Source organism: Lycorma delicatula, chromosome 13, assembly GCF_047948215.1.
Source record: "Lycorma delicatula isolate Av1 chromosome 13, ASM4794821v1, whole genome shotgun sequence".
NCBI lineage: Eukaryota > Metazoa > Arthropoda > Insecta > Hemiptera > Fulgoridae > Lycorma > Lycorma delicatula.
The window spans coordinates 39,551,118-39,578,557 of record NC_134467.1 but is presented as its reverse complement, the minus strand read 5'-3'; the positions used below and the strand labels follow the sequence as shown (position 1 = coordinate 39,578,557).

Sequence of the window (27,440 nt, the reverse complement as noted above, 5' to 3'; positions counted from 1 at the left end):
TTCTACATAATTACAATTTTTAATTTTTATTAAATATTAATTTTACTTTTACTTCTTAACAAATGTTACCGTTCGTAAATGTAAATGCGGGAAAACATCAGAATTTTTAATTTACTAAATCACACGAATCATTTACCGGTACAAAACAAAAATTCACATATTGCTATATAAATTCATATTTTGATTTAAGCACGTTTTTTCAAAAAAAGGCCTAAAGGATTAATATTTGAATATATGTATAAATAAATATACACTTATACAGACTTTTGAGAAAAATACAAGGTCTTCTGAAGCAGCTTTTTCAATATTGTAATACCGGGCGAGCGACTTAAAATCAAACCTAATCAGCTCGAACTGCAGTTATTTTAGCGTCGCGTTTAACACTGCTATTACTAATAGTCTATTTTTGTCGGTTGTAAACTGATCCAGCTACATTGCGGTATAGTTTCGTTCTTTACGATTATGTTTATTCTAAAATACAGTATTCCATCGAGGAAAGGGCTGCTATCGAGGACGCTTTGGATTGGATCCTTTCAAGAGAAACGTCAGTATCCCGATAAATAGTAGTAGTACACGATTAGGTTAAAAAAAGGCGCACAACGGAGTCCGTTTCAAACTCAAAACGAAATAGGCCACCTATCGTCAGGACTCCGTAGGCCATAGCCCGTATTCAAAAAACAATATCTGCCGGTCCGAAAAAAGTCTATAGGGTAAATTATCGCACCAAGATCGTGTAAAATACACATCTTGTAAGATTCTTCACGACTTAAATCGGAAATTGTAAAAAGTAAGCAAAACAGACTAACCGAAACGTCTTAATTATTGCGACCGATTTCACAAAAACATAGTCGATGAACAGATAGACCCGAAATTGTATTTCATTCAGACGAGACACAGATTCGTTTATCGTTACACGTCGATTCGCAAAATACAAGGTAGCGGGTGGCTAAAATTTCTCACCGAATGTTTGAGCATCCACTTCGCTTAGAAAATATGTGCTGTTTCTGATAATCGTATATCGAGGCCGATATTTTTTTTTAACCGGACCGTCAATACAGAAGCGTACCGTACAATTAAAAAAAAAATCATATATTCGGTTATCAGATCGTGAAAAATAGTACGCCTTTATTCAACAAGACGGAGCAACTTGTTACATATCAAACTATTAGCTTGTAGTCGTTCGTGCTGTTTTGACAGAAGAACGAACCGTCAGCAGAGACTGTTGATTTGGTGGTTTTCGGATTCCTCACTTTGTTTAGTCGCGATTTTTTCCTTAGCAGGTATTTGAAGAGTAGGGTTTCCGAATCAATCTCCCGCAATATCGATGAGCTGAAAGCGAACGTTCGATAGAAATCAATGCCGTTGACAACAACGTGCAAAACGCTGTTGTCAATGTTCCTGCGACGCCTGACGCTAATTCAAGTGACGCTCAGTATCATCGCTTGGAAGATTTTTTACAAATATAAAACATATATTACAAAAATTCATAATATATCACTACCGACAAATTTTTTTCAGCGATTCATCTCAAAGCTACCACAAAAAATTTAAATAAATAATAATTACCTCTAAAATGTTTTCTCTCTATTTTCTTTTTATATGCTCGATTTTGATCATTATGCAGTTATTTCAACGAGTATTAAGCTATTTACTTTTTTATCTATATTACTAGCCGGGCCCTACTTGTGTTCATTATCCTTCTTGTGACAAATAACAATCAAAATCTTTTCAATTTTTAAAAACTATCACTGTATTGTAATCTCTGCAGAGCAACAGTACAGGATTCTAAACTTTGAATGATCTGAAGTATACGGGTTTCAAAATAGTCGGTCTATCTTAAAAATAGTGGTTGTAGTCTGTTACCTGTCCTTCGTACGGTTAAAAAAAAATATTTCCATGCGAGAAACTTGCAAACTTTTGGAGAGAGGAAAAGAAATGCAAAAGGACCTGATCCGGTTGTTACCGTAAGTTAGTTAATCCGCCACAATCTTGAAACGGTGAAACAATTCCTGATGGCAATAATCATATGTTCTTTCCAGTTACAAAACTTATGTTGATGCTACATTTCAGAAAAGTCGGTTTAGTAGTTTTTTGCGTGAAAGAGTAACAGACTCTCAGAAACCGCTTGATTTTTATATACGGTATAATAGATTTTAAGTTAACTTTGTTTTTTTATTCTTTTAGAAAGATCGCTTTAACTTTTTAAAATTTTTAAACTTTTTAGAACAGCATTAATTTATATACAGAGCGATTCAGTAGTAAAGGAGACAATTTGGGATCCGATTTCTAGATCTTGAAATAAAGAACTTGATATACTAACATATGTCCGAAAACGCTTGTTTGTCCAGTTACGGTTAGCGTAAATTTCGCGCGGATTTCAGTTCCCCGGTGAAATGAGATCGTACTGAAATTTTTAAGGGGGTCATAAAAGGAGTATAAATTTGACGAGTTCTTATGATTTTCACCTGAAAACTCGAATAAAGCAGGTCCCAATATTCTATCTCCCGTAGATTTTACGATAACCACCGTAAAACAGAAAAATTCAGTGACGAAAAACACGTTTTTTAAGGTTTGAAGTACAATAACTTTGTTAAACGACTGAAAAATACGTAAATTTTATTAAGAAAACGTGTAGAGAAATAATTTTGAGAAAATTGATGAAATGAAGTCTACGAAAAATAAAAAAAATATGAACTTTTATTATTAAAAACAAAACTGAAAAAAATTTAAAAGAAAATAGCGAATGAATTTATGAAAATTAAAAACAACTGTTTAGTGTAATAAATTTAGATCGCAAACAACAAATTGATTTGTAAAATTTAATAACCTTCGTTTGAAGAGTACACTTCGCAGCACTCGTGTGTTTCATCTGAACGCCGACCGGTACAAGCCGATGAAAAGAAAAAAATTCTTCAAGTAGTACAGTTTAGTTCTAAAACGTGCACGAGAAGAATTTCTACGCTACTCGACATTCTACAAAGTACAGTACGGAGGACATTACACGTTCAAGGACTGAATCGTTGTTACGTCCAGAAAATAAAACACCTCAAGCTTTGTGACCGTGCCGGACGAGTTTTTTCAACGGGTTAACATAATTACTTTTAAATCTCATTCGTACTATTTTCGGACGAAGCTACTTGTATCCGTAACGGCGTAAACAACACGTGAAATTCACATCGGTGGTGTTAAGAAAACCACACGCTCCAGTCGGATCAAATTTCCAGCCGTAATTTTCGGTGATAAAATAAATTCTATTTTTCAGGTCAAAAAGCATAAGAAACCATCAATTTTACCCCTTATATGACGCCTTAAAAATTTCAGTATGACTTATTTCACCGGGGAACTGAAATCCGAGCGAAATCTATGCTAGTCGTAACTTAACAAAGAAGCGTTTTCGGACATATGTTTGTATTTGAACTTTTTCCTTTATTTCAAAATCTAGAATCGGTTCCCAAATTATTTCCCTTTACTCCTAAATCACCCTGTATTTACGATAAATAAAATAGAACTGAGTTACCGTTTATTTAATGTTCCATTTCTCCTCAAATCAGGTGACTTTATTATTAATATAAAAGTGCACATTAAAACAATCGCACGCGCGCGCATAGAAATTTGATATCAAATATCGCTAAATATTTAAAATTAAATAAATAAAATGAATAAAGATTGTAACAACGGAAAAAGAACTGCTCCTCCTGTTACACTAAAAGTCGTGGGTTGAATTGCCGCCTAGTTATGGTAAACGTATAACAAAACAATCAAAACGTAGTTAATAGCTGAACAGACTTAAAAGTGAAAAATAAAATTAATTACTCGATTTCCGTAGCTGAGTACCGGGTTCTAATCTCGACCAGACACGGTATTCTTCATGCGCTAAAAATTTCCATTTTTTAGAACTATCTTTGTAAGTTTCTGGGGTGAATTAATTCATCGATCGAAACATGAATATTAAACTGTCGGTGTTGGTCGGTTGGTTGTACGAGAGATGAAACAATGTAGTCTAGGCAGTGGATTTTAGTGGGCGGGCTTGTTGCAGTGGTGGGGTGCGACGGAGAAATACGTGGTGACAGAACGAAGCTTATGAAATACAGCGTTCAGTCTCGGTTTGTTTACGCAGCTCAAATTAGATTATCGTTTCTGTGTTCGCTCTTGTTTAACAGTTACTGTTACATCTTGTGCATTGTTTATTTTAGATACATGATCTTGATTATTGATCGAGGTAAGTTTTTCTTATATTATTTTAGTATAGCTTAAAATAAGTGTTATTACTTTTGTTTGCCTGTTGTAGGTACATATGCATATCCACCTCAAACAAAACTTTAATTGTTATGACAATGCAAACAATGAAAAATGCTTAACGAGGATTAAATTAAAACGGAAAGACCTGATTAACCAAATTTTATTTGAAAATTACAAACTTCAAACAAAACTTTATTCCTCTGAAACGTGTTTACAAAAATTAAGGATACCTTTTTCGCCACATACGTATATTCGCCCAAATATGACTGCAAAAGTTCTCTATCGGTACCAAAACGTTGCTTATGCATTTCTTTTGTCTTTTGCCGTGTTAATTCGATGTTATTAGTGTATGCACCAGTTTGAGGGTAAACGAAATTTTTAGAACGATAGACCGTAAAATGGGTGTATCCAAGATCCTTAAGGTTTCTGTAAGCTAACCTAACGTAACAATAAAAAAAAATCGTGGTGGAACACACTGCATAAATGCCCCATATTGTATCCATACTTATCGTGTAGTGCATTTCAGAATATAATTTGCAGTCTCTTATTTTTACAAAATAAATTTATAACTATTTCTTCATATAATATCCGAACATTTCTAACACTGTTTTCTATTTTATAATACCAGCGAAATAATATCTCAAAGATAAACAGAAATGAAATAAGTTACAGGCACGGTTTTAAATTTAGGTTAATCGGCCAATATAAATGATTAATAATAATCTGAGCGTACTGTAATGTGAGGTAAGCAAAATATGGTTAATGTGTTAAAACAATTGTTTTTAGATAATCTAAAATCTTAGTCGCAAATCATCAGTCAGAGACCGATTCTTTATACACTTTCTGGACCCAAGCCGAGAATCGAACCTTCGATATAATAGGCAAGTACGCCTGTGCCATCGATGCGGTGAGATAAATTAAATTAATTTCTAGTTTTGATTACAGTTACAAAGCGATATTTGTAGTTTATAAAATAATATTGTGTTTCTAACCTAGAAAAATAACTTATACAAAAATATCAGGTTCTACCGCTACAATTTTTTAATTAAACTGTACAGTAAGTAGACTATAAAAATTATTATTTTTTAGATATTTTAATTAAGTTTCATTTCTTTATTTACAAAGATACTACTAAAAAAAAAAAAAACAAATACACCTTAATCAAACCAAACTGGTTTCATGTAACATGACAAAGGTAAAAAGGCAGCGATACATTTTTCTTAGTCTGTTATTGCAGTAAATGTAAAACCTCTTTTTGCTCTTTTCTTTGATTTTTTTTTTTCTTTCATTCATAGAAACTATAATTTTTTAATTCATAAAGATAACACGCATTTTACAAGTAATTCACTCCAATCTTACATACTTAAAATGTATAATCTTTAATTTGTACCTATTGAAAATTGCTAGTCGATATATGTTTAATCATTTTTAATATGTAGTACATAGGGTTTCATATTTCAATAAATGTAAGTCGCTCAATTTACAATTTTGTTTTTGTCAAAATTCAAAAGGCCGGTAAACAAAAATAATAGTTTTTCCCAAGTTTTCTTTGAAGACGTAAACATTGCATTTATTTTCATTGTAGTTTGTTTTCTACATCTTCTAAGCAACATGACATGGTTGTGTGCACTATCAGTGTCCTTTCTAACCGTGCCGTTAACAACTGTTACTCAATTTAACGATGTAGATTAATTTGTTATTCAAAATAATCTTGCGTGAATGCTTACTAAGAGAAATAATTTTTGGTAGGTCTACCGATTGGTTTTTGCTGATAATGAAATACTATTTTGTGCCGTGGTCCATTATTAAAAGTAAGTAATGACATGTAGTTAATTTTCTTAATTGTACATAATATGAATGTGAGTTATTGAATCCGTTTTAGATTAATTTTTTACAGTTGTACTTGACTCTAATTGTGTTATCTAGATAATATAAAACTATAAGTAACTCTTAAGACTTTATGTTTATAGTTAACTTAGACCTAACTTTTTTTGTGTATCTTTTGTCTGAAATGTTTTTACCGTTTTAATATTATTTTTAATGCTTGTAAACAAAGTTGCGTTTTATTATTCGTGCTTGTTGTTAGTTCTAATTTTCATGTTAATTATTTTTAATATTATTAAGGCATTCTGGGTATTGCCGCTGAATAATTGTCAGTAATGATTTACCCATCCAAACTATCTATTTCTAATGGTCTGCTTAAAGTGTTTAATTCTTGTACTTAAAGAAATGCATGAATATTTACCTCTACACAAAAACGATTTAAATGTAAGCCTCAAAAGGTTTTGCTTATAAACTCAAATTTGTAATAATGCTATTGTGAAATGCATAACGCATTTATTCGTTGAACAGCATGACAAAAAATGACATTGAGTTTCAGATTAATGTAATATTTCTTCCAAGTCATGTGTAGCTAATTATCGGCTCCTTCCTGGAATAATAGGAATAGCTGATAATAATAGCTGCATAAAACATTTTGGAAGAAAGAGTTTCGTTTATCTGAAACTGGTAGTCAAACTTTAAAACCCACCGGTTTGGTCTAGTGATTAACGCAACGCGTCTTCCCAAATCAGCTGATTTGGAAGTCGAGAGTTCCAGCGTTCAAGTCCTAGTAAAGTCAGTTATTTTTACACGGATTTGAATACTAGGTCGTGGATACCGGTGTTCTTTGGTGGTTGGGTTTCAATTAACCACACATCTCAGGTATGGTCGAAACTGGGACTGTACAAGACTACACTTCATTCACACTCATACATATCATCCTCTGAAGAATTATCTAAACTGTAGTTACTGGAGGCTAAACAGGAAAAGAAAGAAAGTCAAACTTTAAACCTTATATACTCATTAATTAAAATTAAATGTAAAAAAACATATTCTGAGAATTAAAACTAGAATTCAGATTTTTAAAGGAAGACAAAATGGAAGAGGTTAATGAGTCGGGTTTTCTCCAAGGGAAGTAATTTTTTTGTAAAACAAATTTTAACTTTTCCCTTTTACAAAATTTATTTTTATTTGTGAATATAAGCTCAAGTTATGTCAATTGAACGCTTCCCAAAATTCTACTTATCTTTTGATCTGAATGCGTTTAATAAATACTACATGTTAATTAATTCCTAACATTATATTTTCTCATATTTTTTACGGTAGATCATTCTTTCCATTACTAAATTATAACTAACTCATCGGTGACAGGGAGGCTTGGGGAAGATGATACCCTACTGCAACTTTTTACAGTTTGATGATTCCACAACATTGTGCAGAGTAAGATCCTGGAAATTGAAAATTATAAAGTGAAATGGTAATGGCCGAATGATAAAGGGCTTGTCAAACCCCTCTCTCTCTTTCTTTTTCCTGTTTAGCCTCCGGTAACTACCGGTTAGATAATTCTTCAGAGGATGATATGTATGAGTGTAAATGAAGTGTAGTCTTGTACATTCTCAGTTCGATCATTCCTGAGATGTGTGGTTAATTGAAACCCAAAGAACACCGGTATCAATGATCTAGTATTCAAATCCATGTAAAAATAACTGGCTTTACTAGGACTTGAACGCTGTAACTCTCAACTTCCAAATCAGCTGATTTGGGAAGACGCGTTAATCACTAAACCAACCCGGTGGATTCAGTCAAACCCGTGGCCAGCCCTAATCATACAGTGAAAATATTCACAATTTTTTTTTTTTATATGTTCTTTTAAACCGTTGATTCTCAAACTTTTTTTGCCCAAAGCTCACATTACAATCAAAGCTTTTCTAGTGCCCCCAAAAAAAAATTGTGAAGGCACAATTTTTGGGAAAAATTGTGTAGGCAGGCCACGTTTGGAATATGTAAAACAAATTGTTAGGGATGTAGGATGTAGAGGGTATACTGAAATGAAACGACTAGCACTAGATAGGGAATCTTGGAGAGCTGCATCAAACCAGTCAAATGACTGAAGACAAAAAAAAAATTGACAAGTGCATCATTACGTGGCATTAATGTGCACGCGCAATTAAAAGTTTGATAAAAGGTAACAAAATTAACATACGGAACTTCACAAAATTTAAACTTTCTCTTTTACTCTTTCTCCCCTTTTCCCCTGTTCCTTTCCCCCCATTTACCCTTTTATCATTTTCACATTTACCTTATTCCCTTTCCCTTTCACCCATTTCCCCCTTTTTCCTCATTTCCTTCCCCCGTTTCTATTTCCTTTACCCTCTTTTCAGTTTTATTTTTTCTCCTTTCACCTTTCCATTTCCATTTTTTTCAATTTTCCCCTTTTTCCCTTTTAGTTTTATCGATTTTTCCCTTTTTCCCCGTGCGTTAATCGGTCCAGAGGTTTTTTAGTCTATAGCGGATACACATATTGGAAACACTGAAATGGAATCGAAAAATATTTAGTATAGCGTGTGTTGCGTTTACGTCCAACAGATAGCGCTGTTTTTCTAAAAAAGCATGTTTTTACCTGTTACATCTGTGACATCTTAGATATATAAAAAAACGCGCCTATCGAATCCAACGTTCTGTCAAAATTTCAAAGGAATCTGTGAAGAACTTTGGGAGATTTAAGATTTTGAATCTTTACATTTTTATTTATATAGATAAACAATAAATAAAAGTATATTAAAATACATTCATTTATTGTAATGTACGCATGCGTTACATTGTAAGTAAAAAATCCGATGTGGACACATGACCTCCTTGGACGCCTATTAAATTATATACACAATTTTTTTTAAATGAAAACTATAAAATCTTATTTTTATTTATTGTTATTATTGAATTATTAATTTTTTTTTACAAGCTGAGATTAATAATTATTAATAAATCAATACATTTAAATTAAAAAAAAGTTATAAAAAAAAGAGATAAAGTCTCATTCGAACCGATGTGGCTTTTCCCTTGTAAGGTCAAATATTTCATTAATTACAATTCAATTTGGCCATAACTCTGGAACCGATGAAAATAACTACCGCTTACAGATATCGATGAAAACCTCTCAACGAGGGCTTATTACTGCAGTTAAGAAAAACGTGTTTGAATACTTTTGGTTCAGTCGATTGCAATCAAATTTGAAGGTGGACAACTTGGTGTTATAACAGTTCTAAATCCAAAATTTCATTATCCTACGTTTTTTAGTTATGAGAAATACATACGTACGTACAGACGTAATGCCGAAACTAGTCAAAATGGATTCAGGGATGCTCAAAATGGATATTTCCGTTGAAATCTGATATCGAAGTTTTTTCCGATCACAATACTTCCTTCTACGAAGTGAACGAAGTAATGTGATCGCGAAAAATTATATTACATATTATAATAATTATAATTATATTATATATTGATTTTTTACATCCGTTTATAGTTTTCTACAATTTTTTTCCATGCTGACGTTCTCATTACATCTTTTACGTAATTAATTCCTTTATTTTGTACAATGAAGTAATAACGTAGATGTAATGAGGACGTCACAATGGAAAATATTGTAGAAAACGATAAACGGTTGTAAAAAATTAATGTATAATATATATGAATCGTAACTACAAAAAATAAATAATATTAAACCAATCTTATATATATATATATTACAAAAATTGGGCAGAAGTCCTATTTCCAGTTAGTCTGGGTGAATACCCGGACTAACTATATATCGGGCTGAATTTTTTTATTCTGCTCGGAATAATCCACAGATATGTCATCAAGCATCAGCATACCCCAAAATTGAGTCCTTTCTGAAAAGTCGTAATTTATTCCTTAATTGAAGAAATTATCAAGGTTATTACTCATAGAAAAATCATTTTGAAAGTGTATGGATATTTTATGAAGATATCTTCTGGGGGATTTCGAGCAGAATAAAACCAAAAAATCAGCCCGATCCGATCAATAGAACATCTGTAGGGACTGGAAATAGGATTTAAGCACGCGTTTTACCTGTGGTAGAAAAAGAAAAAGAACAACAAGCGGGTTAGGGGCATAGTTCCATATAAGCTGTGAGGCCCAGAAGTGATTTTAGAGGTATTGAAATAAATTGCACAAAGAAATTTATTTCCCGCTCATGTACACAATCAACTATTCTAAATCTGTAAGGTATACTCAGTGACACATTTTGTTCAGACTACGGAATAGAACACCGTGAATTTCTTACGGGAATTTATAAATACTATTCAAAATAAAACTATTCTATTCAGTTATCTATAGTTATTCTATTACAACAATACTGAGCACGCTCTGCACCGTTATACAACTGCATGATGACTTGATTTATCCATTCGCGCATGCCACCTTTTTTTTTCCTTTTTACTTTGTTAAACACTCCCAACAGCAGTGGCCTCCACCATTAAGGTACGCACAGCGCTGTCAGAGTGTCGTGTCAGTCGACTTTTTCTTTTTTCTGTTTAGCCTCCGGTAATTACTTTTCAGATAAAACTTCAGAGGGTGATATTCATGAGTGTAAATGAAGTGTAGTCTTGTACAATCTCAGTTCGACCGTTCCTGAGATGTGTGGTTAATTGAAATCCAACCACCAAAGAACACCGGTATCCATGATCTAGTATTCAAATAAGTGTTAAAAATAACTGACTTTACTAGGACTTGAACGCTGGAACTCTCGACTTCCAAATCAGCTGATTTAGGAAGACGCGTTCACCAATAGACCAACCCGGTGGGTTCGTGTCAGTCGATTGCCCCCCTGTCTTTCCTAGTCCTACGGACCCCCTGTCTTACTGAGAGGATCGAGGTCCTCCCAGTTTCATTCAGGGACGTTGACCTCCCTTCTGGACAGCCAAGTTCCCCTCTGCTGGCGAGCTGCGCCCCCCGTTCCTACGCTAACTAGCTCCAGATGTTCGTTGCGCACATCCCTTGTTCTCCCCGCGTCCCTCTCAAAGCTTGAGGGTGCCCGATGCCATCATTGGATAGCTCCGACCCTCCACCCATTCTTGTATATATCGCGTGTGCCACCTAGTGGGAACTTCGGGAACTAATGGTGTTAGGCGGGGATGAAACTTGTGGAAGTTTTGGGTGATGTATCTAACAAGTTTGAAAGTATTAATCGCTACTTTTGTGTAACTAATTTAGAAATATTCTGTATTATAAACAATAATAATAATAAATAAGAATAAGAATGTTAGGGAACTTTTCACTAGACCTTTAATTGATAACTCTTTTTTCCATTTATTTATTATCTTTTTTGAGTTGTATCACTTATCATTAACTATAAAATCATTTTAAATGTAAAAGTTTAACTGAATCTTATACTTTTGTTGTTTCAGTTAATTACGTTAAAAAAAAAAAAAATTATATGAAACCATTATAGTTTCTTTCATATTATCTATACTAATCGATTTATTTATTTTCCGATGAGTTTGAAACTTTAAAATTCCTTTTATAAAATTATAAAGGGCCTTATTTTATACCACGGACACATCTCTTTTAATCTACGATATTTTTATTTTGTTATTAAAATTATTGTTCATAAAAGTAATTAAAAAAAAAGCTCTAAACAAAATATATTACTTCCTTTGTTTATTTTTTTTATAAGAATGCCTAAAAAGAAATGACGCCGCGTTGGAATCGTTACGTTATCGGGAATGCCATAGTTTATATATATATATATATATATATATATATGTTTAAGTAGATACAAAAAGTTCGAAAAAAATTGTACTGTATACAAAATTGTCAGCCGCAGGCTCATTAATTATTCTAATTTACTAATTATCCTACGTTAAAGAGTAACAATTTTTTTTGCGGTCGTTTTGTTAATTTTAATATTTATCTATTGCTCAATCTTACTAAATGTTTGCCCGTAGAAAAGACGTGAAAAAAATATTCAAGTATTATATGCTTGTAACAATTTTTTTTACAAAATTCAAGTGATATTAACAACCAATTTTTTTTCCACATATGAAACGTTACTCACTCAAATAATAGCTATTTAATAACAGAGTGATTTACAAAGAATGTAAGAAATTTTCAGGTCATGTTTTAATAACCCACCGGGTTGGTCTAGTGGTGAACGCGTCTTCCTAAATCAGCCGATTTGGAAGTCGAGAGTTCCAGTATTCAAGTCTTAGTAAAGACAATTACTTTTATATGAATTTGAATACTAAATCGTGGATACGGGTGTTCTTTGGTGGTTGAGTTTTCAATTAACCATACATTATAGGAACGGTCGACCTGAGACTGTACAAGAGTACACTTCATTTACAATCGTACATATCATCCTTTGAAGTAATATCTGAATGTTTGTTCTAGTAGACTAAACAGAAAAAAGAAAAAATCATGTTTTAATGGTAAAAATAATAATAAAAATTCGATGCACACAGGTTTGGAAATGCATCGTTAGCGACTGTTGGTTGCCGAAAGATTTCGTCCCGATTTCTGCACCTTCGGTTAAATTAAAGCAGATCGTAATTCTCAGGACACAAAATAATGGGTAAATTTAGTTATGTGAAATCTGACCTGAATAAAAATTGAAAAAAAAAAATTTATAAAAAAATTTATTTTTAGTAGTTAAAGCTAAGAGTAAAAGACAAAAGATTGGTGTTAGAAATACGATTTAATTTTTGGTAAAATAACTCTTTGCTAATAAATACATAAAAATACATAAAGTAAAAAGGTACGAATTAAGTTTACAGAAAACAAATCATATTCAAATGTATTTTAACTAGATAATAAAGGAAACCCACCGGTTTGGTCTAGTGGTGAATGTGTCTTCCCAAATCAGCTGATTTGGAAGAGTTCCAGCGTTCAAGTCCTAGTAAAGTCAGTTATTTTTAACACTTATTTGAATACTAGATCGTGGATATCGGTGTTTTTGGTTGTTGGGTTTCAAGTAAAATAAAGTAAAATAAAAAGGATTTAGAAGAAACAATGAACGGCATAGATGAAGTCCTACGCAAGAACTATCGCATGAAAATAAACAAGAACAAAACAAAAGTAATGAAATGTAGTAGAAATAACAAAGATGGACCACTGAATGTGAAAATAGGAGGAGGAAAGATTATGGAGGTAGAAGAATTTTGTTATTTGGGAAGTAGAATTACTAAAGATGGACGAAGCAGGAGCGATATAAAATGCCGAATAGCACAAGCTAAACAAGCCTTCAGTAAGAAATATAAGTTGTTTACATCAAAAATTAATTTAAATGTCAGGAAAAGATTTTTGAAAGTGTATGTTTGGAGTGTCGCTTTATATGGAAGTGAAACTTGGACAATCGGAGTATCTGAGAAGAAAAGGTTAGAAGCTTTTGAAATGTGGTGCTATAGGAGAATGTTAAAAATCAGACGGGTGGATAAAGTGACAAATGAGGAGGTATTGCGGCAAATAGATGAAGAAAGAAGCATTTGGAAAAATATAGTTAAAAGAAGAGACAGACTTATAGGCCACATACTAAGGCATCCTGGAATAGTCGCTTTAATTTTGGAAGGACAGGTAGAAGGGAAAAATTGTGTAGGCAGGCCACGTTTGGAGTATGTAAAACAAATTGTTAGGGATGTAGGATGTAGAGGGTATACTGAAATGAAACGACTAGCACTAGATAGGGAATCTTGGACAGCTGCATCAAACCAGTCAAATGACTGAAGACAAAAAAAAAAAAAGGGTTTCAAGTAACCACACATCTCAAGAACGATCGAACTGAGACAGTACACTTCATTTACATTCATACATCATCCTCTAAAGTATTATCATAAAGGTAATTACGGAAAAAGAAAAAGATATTAAATGAAAGAAAATGTTCAATATTGTAAATGAAAGAAAATGTTCAATATTGTAAACAAAAAACAATTAAAATGTATTAATCAATTAAATATCAATAACTGAATCGATAAATATCGTAGATCATTTTTATATATATTGTAATCGCGGTTTCAGATTTCAATGGAAATATCTATTTTGACCATCCCTGAATCAAGTTTGACTACTTTCAGCGTGTCATCTGTTCGTACGTAACTCGCAAAACTCAAAAACGATTAGCAGTAGAATGTTGAAATTTTGGATTTAGGACTGTTGTAACATCTAGTTAAACACCTCCCATTTTTATTGCATTCGACTGAACCAAAAGTGTAAAAAAAAAACTCAAAATCCAAAACTTTTTTTTAAATTTATTACTGCAGTAATAAGCCCTCATTGAAAGCTTTTCAACGATATATAAGTGGTACTTTTTTCATCGGTTCCAGAGTTAGAACAAAATAAAATTTTAATTATCGAATTATTTTGATCTTATAAGGAGAAGAAACATCGGCGAGAATTTGTCTTTTTTTATTTAAATATATTGATTTATTTATGATTATTATTAACCTCAGATTGTAAAAAAAATTACGATAAATATTAATTTAGTAATAAAAAAAAAATTAAAAAATATCAGAAATTATTAATGAAATAAAATTTTATGTACTTTTCACTTTTCTTTTCAAAAAAAAAAATGTGTGTATGTAATTTAATAGGCGTACAAGGAAGTTATGTATGCCTATTTTTTATCAGATTTTTTAAATATTTTTAAATTAAATATATATCAGTCTGAAAAAAAATTATGTACTCACATGCACACGCGCGCGCGCATAATATTTGTATTTTGTTTTTTAAATAAAATTTCAAAACAATTTTTTTTACAAATAATTTTTATTAAAATAAAATAATTATACATTAATAAAATAATAATTTTGTACACAATTTATATTCATTCATATATAGAAATTTTGTCGCATTAAAATTTTGTCATACAGAAATTTTGTCGCATTAAAATTTTGTCATACAGAAATTTTGTTTTATGTATTCGATATACGTTGAATTTTGATGATGCTTCTTGTATAATTTACTCTTCAAATTTAGATAACTTTGAATTTTGATGTTTATAAAAATTTTAATTTCTAAATCTTGATAAAATTATAATTAAATTCTTCAAGATCAACGCACCCACTACGTATTTTAGTAGTGGGGCGCTGAATACTGCGTAAATAATAACACCAACAGCGAATGAAGCGAAGTTGTATAATAAAATAAAAAACAAATATATTAGATAGTTCAACATAATTTAGTCGATTAATATGTTTTATCGTATTTTATTATTAGTTTTCTTATATCACCTTTCTTCTTTAATCTTGCTGTTACGGTTGTCTTACGCAGAATGATTTTAATAAGATTTAACGTATGTTGCTATGAGATTAAATTAACAATGATGTATGTAATACATTGTTTAATTTTATAAATATTTTATTCAGTTTTTAAACACTCCTTTGTAATTATAATTCGATTGAACGCGCGCGCGCATAAAAAAAATAGGTCCATGAATTTTTAGTTTTGATTAACCTGGGATAGAAATTTAAAAAAAATTGTCGAAAACGCGTTTTAGGTTGTGTTTTGTTTTTCTTTCCGTAGGGGGAGGAAAAAGCTCTGCCAGCCGACGTCAGGCCCGCACTGACGGCAGTGCGGGGCTCTCACACTTTAAAAAACCTCCCCTCTTATCATGCAGGGACCGGATCTAAGCCATATTGTATTTTTAGTCCCTGCACGATCACCCAGGCATTCTACTATCCGAATTCGTATGACCGGAAGGCTTCAGGAGGGTGTCTCAGAGGTTGTAACTCAAATGTTTTAAATTGTATCACTCTTTGTAAGATTTTAAAGGTTTCTTTAAGATAAGGGAAATAATATTAATAAAAATTTGGTACGATGTACCCAAAATAGCGGCAGGATAAAATTTGGTGTTTGAAAAATATTATATTGATAATTTAAGGAAAAACTGTCGCAAATAAATAATATTATAAAAATGTAATAAAGTTGACAATATCGAAAAAAATTTATTTAAAAAGATATATGTATTAAATATAAAGTTTTCTTATTTACGTACATTTCATTTTAATAAATATTGGGAATGACCTCCTTCTGTTGTTTGACAGGATGTCTGGGATGATACTGCATTATTCAATGGTTCCCTACGAATATTTTGTGTTGATTCTCGAATTTTATTTTATAAATTATCGACATCTTGGGTCTCGTATGAAAAACAATACTTTTGTAAAACGTATTTTCCAAGTTATTAGAATTTCATGTTTTGATTACCATTTTCAGTTATCAATAAAATAATTAATAATAATAATAATGTTGTGTATTAATAATTCACATATTAGTTTTACTAATAACGTCAATGGAGAAATAAAAATGTATCGAGAACTACAAACATTGTATTTAATGTTTTATTTGTTTTTAATTAATTCGTAAATTTCTTAATAAATTCAAGGACTAAGCTCAATCACGAGTCAATTTTTCTTTTTAATAAAACAAAAAAAAAAATTAGATCAACTCAAAAGTTAATAGTTGACAGATTATGAATTTATTTTTTTTTAATAGACATACGTTAAAATTAATAAAATACAGCCTATTTTTTAAATAAACAAATAAATGAAATTCTATTAATTATAAATAATTTTTTTGTACATTTATATTATAAAAAAAACCGACAAAATAAAATACATTGCATGGCTTTCCCGAGTACGCGGTCATGTCATACAATACTAATTACACAGCTTTTGCATTCTGTATATTTTTTGTTAGTTAAAAAAAAAAATCTTTACATAAAACTACTAATTAATGATGTTAAAGAACAGTTTAGATCTGGAGTAACAGTACAAGGTGAAAAGATGAAGATGCTACGATTTACTGATGATATAGTAATTCTAACTGAGAGTAAAAAGGATTTAGAAGAAACAATGAACGGCACGGATGAAGTCCTTCACAAGAACTAACACATGAAAATAAACAATAACAAAACACAAGTAATGAAATGTAATAGAAATAATGTAGATGGACCGCTGAATATAAAAATAGGAAGAGAAAAGATTATGAAGTAGAAGAATTTTGTTATTTGGAAAGTAGAATTACTAAAGATAGACGGAGCAGAAGTGACATAAAATGCTGAATAGCACAGGCAAAACGAGCTTTCAGTCAGAAATGTAATTTTCTTACATCAAAAATTAATTTAAACATCAGGAAATTGTTTTTGAATGTCTATGTTTGGTGTGTCGCTTTATATGGAAGTGAAACTTGGACGATCAGAGTACCTGAGAAGAAAAGATTAGGAGCTTTTGAAATGCTATAGAAGAATGTTAAAAATCAGATGGGTGAATAAAAAGACAAATGAAGAGATGTTGAGGCGCAAATTGATGAAAAAAGAAGCATTTGGAAAAATATAGTTTAATTTTAACTATAAACAGACTTATAGGCTACATATTAAGGCATCCTGGAATAGTCGCTTTAATATTGGAGGGACAGATTGAAGGGAAAAATTGTGTAAGCAGGCAAAGTTTAGAATACATAAAAAAAAAATTGTCAGGGATGTAGAATATACGGGGGTATACCGAAATGAAATGACTGGTACTAGATTGGGAATCTTGGAGAGCTGCATCAAACCAGTCAATTGAATGAAGACAAAAAAAAAATAAAATGAAAACAACTTATAATTTTGATGATGATCTTGCAATTTATTTGCAGTATGGTCAGTTCAGCATTAATAATAACCATTGTGTCAACAAGGATAACGAGTTTAACTAATAGACCAACCCGGTAGGTTAATGTTTGCATTTTCGTAAATCACTTACATGTAAGTGTTATTTACACAAAAAAATAACTACAGACGATATATTTATTTCATTATATGTTGAAAATAATTCTGTAGGCGATTAAAATAAAAAAAATAATAATTAATTAGAGTACCTTAGTATTACAAAATAATATTTAATGTTAGGTTAACATTTTTTTAATCTCTTCATTATGAACGAATATGAAAATTATTTTTATCTATCTTTACAACTGTAATTATTTTACTAATTAAAGAAAGCTATTGAAGAATTTATATAAGTAAATAACGTTTTACAAATTTTAAATCCGTAAAGAAATAGAAAATTTTACACGAACTCCATTTTATACCAACGAACAACAATATCGTACGGTTCTGTAAAATGTATTTTTAATAATATCATTAATTTCGACTATTTAAACAACAAATTCATTATTGTTCATATAAATAAAAAATTCATATAGAAAAAAATTTACTCAATAGATTAAAAACTTTGGTTTCAAAAATTTATCGAATTTTAAGGTTAGGTAACTTAAAGAAAATTTTTTTAAAATTAATTAAACTAATTATACAAATTTCCATGAGGGTTAATTAACGATAGTAGTTGATGCCCGTAATCTCACAAAAAAAAAATCATAAGTTTAACTGTTTTATATATATACACACACATACACACACACGAGTACATCTTTAAATAGAAACTTTATAACTTTTTTCAAGTCACTTCTAAATATGAAGAAATAACAAAATCTGTGTGAAAAACATTTTATCACTTGACAGTAACAGTGGGATAATAAAAGCAAAACAAAATTAATTTATAATTTATAAATTATTTAATCAATGATTATCTATATAAATAAAAATGAATGTTTGTCTGTATGTCTCTTATGCCTTCCTAAACCTTTCATCCGATAGCGATGAAACTTTAGTGAGTTGTGCGCACGCTCGCGAAGGTTTCTGAATTTGTTTGGATCCGCTAGGTGGCGTTGACGTCGAGATATTTCGAAAAATTGTGTATATGGTTCGATTTGCCTCATATTCAGAATACATGTTACTTACATGGAAATAATTATTTCTACAAAAAATGAACCCGCTAGATGGCGCTAGGGTTGAAATATTTAGAAATATTATATTTATGGACTCGATCTGGTTCATATTCAGAATATGAATATTAGTTATGTGAAAGAAAATATTTTTCCAAAAACTATACCCGCTAGGTGGGGCAGTTGTCGAGATATTTACGAAACAATCAAACAAATATACAAACAGACTTTTTTATTCTATATATAAAAGGCATGTTCGTATGTGTGTCCGCTAAAGACCAAAAAACTAATGGACCGATTTACGCGTGGGAAAATGGGAAACGGGGGAAAGGGGAAAACGGTAAAAGGTAAAAAGGAAACTGGGAGGGGAAGGGCGCAAGGGAAAAGAAAGGGAAGGAAAATAAGTGAAAGGTAAAATTTGTGAAGTTCAGTTTTTTAATTTTTTTATAAAATTTTCAATTGTGTTCATTTAAACTCTCTCTTTCTCTCACTCTCTCTCTCTCTCTCTCTCTCTCTATATATATATATATATATATATATATATATAGCAGTAGCGAAGCGTTGCCGGGTCTGCTAGTAAAGATATAAAAATTAATCGATACAAACCACCACGTTTAAGTTAAACGTTTACCCCTAAAATACTTTTTACAAATACTTCTTTATATCCTAACCAATATTACTTTTCACTTTGTTTTTTTTTACAAATCTACAAAAAGCTTTTAGAACTCGTATTTAAAATTAAGAAGAGGAAAAAGAAAAAATCCTACTAAAGAAGATTTGTTTGTTTCAACATGGAAGTTATTATTTTTGTAAAATTTAGGATACTGGAATTGGTTACACCGAACAAAATTGAAATCAAATTGTATATTAACAACAGCCGATCAGAACGATAAATTGATGTAATAAAGATCAAATAAATTTAATGATTTGAATAAATTCTAAAAAAAAAAAGAAATAGAACATATTAAAATTAAAATCGATAATTCATTAAATTTAATCAAGGAAATTATATATCGCCATCCAAACGATTATAATAAACCTTCCGATGTAGGAAATTAATAATTCGAATTACGGCCATTTCTAGTCATATTTAACTAATGGCTTCTATATAAATTTTCCAGGCTAATATTCCGGTTTTGGATTCTAATTAATAATATATTCTTGTTATAAAATAAGTTAAAAGTATTCTAACTGTATAAAATACGGGATGCAGCTGATAATGACGGTCGAATCAAGTATAATAAGCAACTAAAAATTTCCAGGAAATCGTATGAATCGATAAATTAATAAATACATTTATGTAATAAATATTTTTCTAAATAAATCAAATCAAAATATATTGTATATTGCAGTTATATTATTAAAATCGTATTTTGCCTGATATACATTCATACAATTTTAGTTGTCAATAATTAAAACATTATCACAAAAATTTGTTTCACTGGAATAGGTATCACACTAATGAAGGAAATACAATGATGAAAACTATACCGTATTAAAAAAACAAAAAAAAAACACGCACACACAAACTAAAAGAAATAATTCAAATACTTTTGTTATTTTATTTTAAATATATAAATTTTGATTTAATCAATTAAATATATTTTTAAATAAACACAAAATAAAATTAATTTAAAAATAAATGATTTATTTTTAACGACTGCAAACTATATACAAAGTTAATTCTAGTATTAATTTGTCTCTAGAGAGAAATAAAAAAGACACACGATGACTATGTTACATCCCTCACCCCCCTCTCCACTACATGACATTGGTCACGTACAAGACGTTTTGTTATACAGTTTTATTATATACTTTCACTTGTCCTTGAATCTATACATATAATAGCGTTTGTTTTGACTACTGTCTTTTTAATACAACGGTTTTTTGTTTTTTTTTTAACACAAGTGGCAGTGTAATTATAAAAAGAATTTTACAGTTTTATACGTGTTTTCGTCAATATTTTTATACATATTCATAACTCTTGAACGAACAAATATAACAAAAAAAAATCTTCACAAAACACTAATATATATTTTATATATTGATATACCGATTCAAAATGTTTATTATGTCCGCCAAATGCTTTTTCGTATTAATAAACATAATTCATTATTTTCATAGAAAATATTACTCTTAATTATTAATATTAGTATGGAAGATATTTTACATAAATCACAGTAATTAGAAGAAATAGAAATGAATGAAAAAAAAAACAACAAATTAATAAATGAATTTTGCGCAAAATCCTTTAAATAAAAGAATGGCATTAGGATACAAATCATTACACAATATCAATAAAATTATTATCTTCAAATAGTTTATTTCGACTAAATAATCTTCCGTACACATAAGTTATAAAAAAACTTTTCTCAGGATGACCAGAGGAATTTCCTCTAGAAAATAACATTAAATTATCATTAAAATCAATCAATTAATGAAGAGTAAGTCTTGAATATCAATCATTTTTAATTTTCCGAGGAACGGGTCAGATTTCACCACCTTAATCAAATTATGTGTTTAATTTAAAAATTACGCACTATAAAGCATTAATGTGAAAAAAAATCCTTTTCGACACGCCGGAAGGCGGAGCTAGATTTCAGCGGTGCTAAGTAGGAGATAAAAATAATTTCCACGTTAAAGTTAAGAAAAACTTCAAATTTATTCAATACGGCAATGGTTGCATGTTTAACATACGACAAGCCCCATATTCTTACAATTCCAGCAATATTTTGGTCATTCCTTACCGTAACGGTTGGTCATATCAAAAAATGTTTCAGCCAAAGTTTTAGGTAATATTTAGAGAACTAACGACCATTTTAAAACGATTCGATACTGTGCCTATTAAGGGAGGTACGATTTTTTTTGTCTTCGAAACCCCATTTTTTCCACCCCCTGGACCAATGGTTGGTTACATAAAAAACATTACTTATTTCAATTTTAGGCCCTTATCCAAAGAACAGTAAAAACGTTAAACGAATTCGATATCTTACTTAATAAGAAAGTTATAGCGATATTTAGTTGTTGTTTTTTTTTCGTAAAAGGCTCTCCCATTTTCAACCCCATGGTGTCCAATTAACCCATTAACAAACTAAACCGAGATTTTGGGTTGAGTTAGTTTTAAGGAATAATTTGAAAGTGATTGGCGTAAAATTATAGATGTTTCAAGAGCTTTATCGGTTACCATTTTTGGCATCAGAAAGGTTTGTGAACTTTGGATGTCACACGTCTTAACGGAACGTCTTAAAAAAATTCGAACGGGATCTGCTGTAGAATTTTTAATTCGCTACATAGAAAAAAGTAATGAGTTTCTTAATTCAATTGTTACCGGTGATGAAACGTAGATTTCGTATTATAATCCAGGGAGAAAACGGCAGTCAAGTGAATGGCGTCATCCTCAATCACCAACCAGACCGACAAAGGTCAAGCCACAGCCATTTGGATACGAACTGATGGCTACAATCTTCTGGGATCGGTTTAGCATGTTGTTGACCGATTTTATGCCATGTGGAACGACTATAATTGCAGAAGCCTACTGCGAAATTCTACATAAGTTGCGGCGCGCTATTAAAAATCAGCGTCGTGAGCGGTTGACTGACGGTATCGTCCTGCTATTCGATAATGCACATCCACATGTTCCGGATCCGACACGTGATTTACTGAGAATATCTGAATAGGAAATTTACGACAACCCACCATATAGTCCAGACTTAACTTTCGGTTTTCAGATTTTAACGTAAATCTTTTAACGTAAATCTCCATTTTGACCATCTCTGAATCCATTTGGACTAGTTACGGTGTGACATCCATACGTACGTACGTATGTATCTCGCATAACTCAAAAACGAGCTGGAGGGTGAAATTTTGTACTTAGGGCTTTTTCTTACTCCTGTTTTGCCTCCGGTAACTACCGTTTAGATAATACTTCAGAGGTATGAGTGTAAATGAAGTGTAGTCTTGTACAGTCTCAGGTCGACCATTCGTGAGATGTGTGGTTAATTGAAACCCAGCCAACAAAGAACACCGGTATCCACGATCTAGTATTCAAATCCGTGTAAAAATAACTGGCTTTACTAGGACTTGAACGCTGAAACTCTCGACTTCCAAACCAGTTGATATTATCACTTCAGAGGATGATATGTATGAGTGTAGTCTTGTACAGTCTCAGTTCGACCATTCCTGAGATGTGCGGTTAATTGAAACCCAACCACCAAAGAAGACCGGTATCCACGATCTAGTATTCAAATCCGTGTAAAAATAACTGGCTTTACTAGGACTTGAACTCTCGATTTCGAAATCAACTGATTTGGGAAGACGCGTTCACCACTAGACCAACCCGGTGGGTTTGTATTTAGGACTGCTGTAACATCTAGTGCACCTTCCCTTTTGATTGGAATCGACTGAACAAAAAGTGTCCAAAAAATCCAAAAAGGTTTGGATTTTGGATTTTTTTTAAAACTATAGTAATAAGCTCTCATTGAGAGCTTTTCAATGATGTAAGTGGTACTTATTTTCATTAGTTCCAAAATTATAGCCATATAAAATGTTAAATGTAATATTTGGATCTTAGGGGAAGGCATATCGGTTCGAATCAGACTTCATCTCCTTTTTTTTAACTTTTTTTTTTTAAATTTAAATTTGTTCGTTTTTGAATTATTAACCTCCAATTGTAAAAAAAATTACGATAAATAATAATTCAATAATAACAATAAAAATAAATATCAAAAGTTCTTAATAAAATAAAATTTTATGTACTTTAGATTTAAATAAAAATTCTATATGTAATTTAATAGGCGTGCAAAGAAGTCATGTGGTGTCCACATCAATTTTTTGTAGATATTTACATAGAGATGATAAGCTCGTTTAATGCATCTTTAGGAACAAATATAAGTAAAAGATTTCCGTAATATTTACAAATGGGGTCACTGCATTCTGTTGTCTGACTTTTACAATACTCAACGTATCATAATTTTTTTTTTTCGCATTGATGAGGGTGTTAACTCACTGATATTGACTTCTTACACGAACCAAATTACCTTATTTTTATACTTACAGATTTTCTCATGTTTTATTGATGATATGCAGTTAATGATTTTTTTTCCTTAAAAACTACATGAAAAATTATCTCAATAAAATACTGAATTTTTGACTTTTGGCATGATAGCAACAATATTGTTCTACCGTTTAATTTTCAAAAGAAAACCCCTTTGGGTTTCCAAAAATACTTCCACATAAATCCAAAAATACTTTTACAGTTTGTGTACTCTTACAGTTAGTAAACATCACTAACATTAAGACTTAAGATATTACTGGTTTCTGATACAATTTAAACTTTAAATTAAATCTGTAAAGAAATAATGGAAGGTAGTAGTAGGAAAATTAAAAAATTTAATTTCATTGATTCAAATAAAAAAGGCTTTAAACTTTTAATAATAAGTTATTAATTTAATATTATTTTATGAAACATTTTCCAAGCGAGAGTGAACAAATAATACAAATTAGAATTTGAGTAATACAAATTAGAATACAATGTTTGGGATTGTACCAAGACTAAATGTTATCAAAATTTGAACCGTTAAGGTTTACAAAAGAAAAAGTGTGTATTAAAAAATATTGAATGATGTAAGATTCACAAATGATAATATGCTATTACTAGGAAAAATTATTGTTCAGCTGTCTGTGAAGTATCAGAAATGGAAATTTATAAAACTTAAACTAACTAGAATTAAAAAACTGAATATGTGTATCATGTTTAAGCAAAATTTGTATCATGCTTCTAAACAAGAAAGAAACATTTCTGTCGGAGTGTGATTATAGAAACTTTTTTTTTCTCAAACAGTTTCTTTCTTGAAACCCACCGGGTTGGTCTAGTGGTGAACGCGTCTTTCCAAATCAGCTGATTTGGAAGTCGAGAGTTCCAGCGTTCAAGTCCTAGTAAAGCCAGTTATTTTTACATGAATACTAGATCGTGGATACCGGTGTTCTTTGATGGTTGGGTTTCAATTAACCACACATCTCAGTAATGGTCGAACTGAGAATGTACAAGACTACACTTCATTTACACTCGTACATATTATCCTCATTCATCCTCTGAACTATTATCTGAACGGTAGTTACCGGAGGCTAAACAGGAAAAAGAAAGAAAAAGTTTCTGTTCAAGAAAGAAAAAGTTTCTTTCTTGAACAGAAACATCTGTTTGAGTACTTTGACAGTAAAAAAAAAATTTTTTTAGTATTTTTTTAAATACTTCAAAAGGTGTAATTGTCCAAAAGTACAACTACGGTTTGGAAACCAAAACATCAAAGAGGTGGAAAAAAATCATCTTAGTCTTAAGTTTGACCTGTAGGATCTAGAAAAATGAATTTTTTGTAAGTATTTTGAGAATCTAATATGAAGTAATTTGAGAATGGGAGAAAAGAAACTGTAGGAGGCATTGGTCAGTAATTCAAGGGTGCTTCACATGCTCATGTATTAACTTATGTATGAATTTTTGGTGAGATGTGCTGTAAAATCTCTTGTAAAAAAATATACTTTCATTTTCCAAAACCATACTTAACTTTTAATACTGCTGTTTTAAAACAAAAAAAAAACTTTTACTAATGCACCTAACGTTTTATTTCTGTTTCAGGAAGCTTACTGACAGTGAAAAATGCTCAAAGAGTAATGCAGTAACAGTACAGGAAAATACTTTGTAAGAGATAAGCCAGAATAATGAGCAAATTACCTACAGAGTATTTCTGAAATAATTTTTCCCTCTAGACAGCACTTTTAGAGGACAAAATTTACAAGGAAGGTAACTGGAATATTTACAAACTGGTAACTGAAGATTTTTGTTTAATATATATGTTGAGATATCAAAAACAAGCGTAATCCAAAATGGGTAGAGCCACAGAATTGCCTAATCTTTTTCTTCCTTTTCTAGTAGTAAATAAAGAGCTTTAATATTTAAGACAGTCAAAATAACAAAGTGATATTAAATTATATATCATAAAGTATTACTTCTGTCAGTAATATTTAAATAATTAATAATTAAAATCCCACTTACTAACAATTCTTTTATATATATATATATATATATATATATGTTGAAGCATAGTATATAACAGATAAAGGTGGAGACACTCATAATGACAGTACATTGGGTCGACATAATTTTAAACATTTGACAACCTCTGTTATATTATATTACTTTACATAAACAAATTTACATGATGAAGTTTTAGTTTTATTAAGATTATAACATATATTTTTTAAGTTCCTGATGATGGAATTTTATTCTGAAAGTGCTTGAATGTGTATAGAAAGGAATTGTTGGTAAGTGGGTTTTTTAATTATTAATTGTATAATCATACCAACAGGCCACGTGTGATAAAATTATTAATATTTAAATATCAATTAGTATCAGTATTGTTGTTGCTTTATTATTCTAAATTATAATGTACTGAAATTTAAGTAAAAACTGAATTAAAATAAATAAAGTTGTATAGTTGTATATATATATGTTAAATGCCGTAACAAAAAAGGTTGAACGCAATTGGTATGAGATATAAGCCAATCCTGAAATTGGCACAAGTATTCTCAATCATATTGAGATAACACTCCTCACTTGAAGAATAAAGTGGTTTCTTGGTGCCTTTTTCACTGAGCCAAACATATTGCATTTGTATAGTAAGGCCATTGAAATACAGATGTTCAGCTGTTTATAAGAGAGCAAAGGTCACATGTAGCTTATTTGAATAAAGACTCATTACAGGATCTGTAGTGAACATCATCATAATCAGAGAAAATAACTCAGGTTAGTGCTTCTCATATCTTAAGTGCTTTACATGTGTTTCAGATATAAAAACCATTGAAATAGAAAAAATAAATTTATTTCTTTTATCCAAAAACAGGTAGGAGTAAAATTACTCCTACCTCTTGTATTCCCTAGATATAGTTAGCAGTAAGTGGAATCCAAATGGGCACGCCATTTATATCACAAATGGGTATTTGCACTACTTTGAACACATCAAAATAACATTTTTACTAAAAATAACCTTAGTTACACAATTATTAAGTATATGTTATATTAGACTTGTATAAATGTCTGTCATTCATCTATATTAATTGATATTGTTAATTACAATTTTTATCGATGAAATAAAACATATCATAAATTATAAATTGTGTTGTAATCATTCCTAAATTTAAATACATCAACTGATCATAAATTTACACATAACCTGATGTGTTAATTGATTATTTATTGTTTTTTTAAATTTGTTTTTAACAAGCTATTTTAAAAATAAATTTTTGTATATTATATAAATTATGATTTTAAAATTTCAATGTAATTTTTTCATTTTTCTTTTTTTTTTTGATTCCTAAACCCAAAACCTGGATTTACCATGTCCTTTTTTATGGCTGTAAGATATATTGTTGTATGCATAACCTTAATTAATATATAATTTTTAAAATTAATTGAATACTAAATAGCTTGTTTTCAAAATTTTGAATTTTTTCTTTCAGATGACTTTTCAGAGCTAGTTGGTGGCAACACACTTTCTTCAATGGAGTTACCGATCATTCTGTTTTTAACAGCAAAAATCTTAAAAAGGTTAGAGAATCAT

The 27,440-nt window shown here is 30.6% G+C and overlaps 1 protein-coding gene across 6 annotated transcripts in view; it reads left to right on the top strand.

Moving 5' to 3' along the window:
- The window catches only part of LOC142333924 (uncharacterized), a 72,029-nt gene that overhangs the window by 10,681 nt on the left and 33,908 nt on the right, over positions 1–27,440 (top strand). For 3 of the 6 annotated variants that reach the window (XR_012758750.1, XM_075381544.1, XM_075381542.1), the window contains exons 3-5: positions 5,989–6,050; positions 25,460–25,624; positions 27,340–27,427. The gene's annotated coding sequence lies outside the window, so the exon portion shown is untranslated. Of the gene's footprint in view, positions 1–4,089; positions 4,220–5,988; positions 6,051–25,459; positions 25,625–27,339; positions 27,428–27,440 lie in introns of those variants that run through there. The other 3 variants (XM_075381546.1, XM_075381543.1, XM_075381545.1) reach the window with 3 other exon arrangements.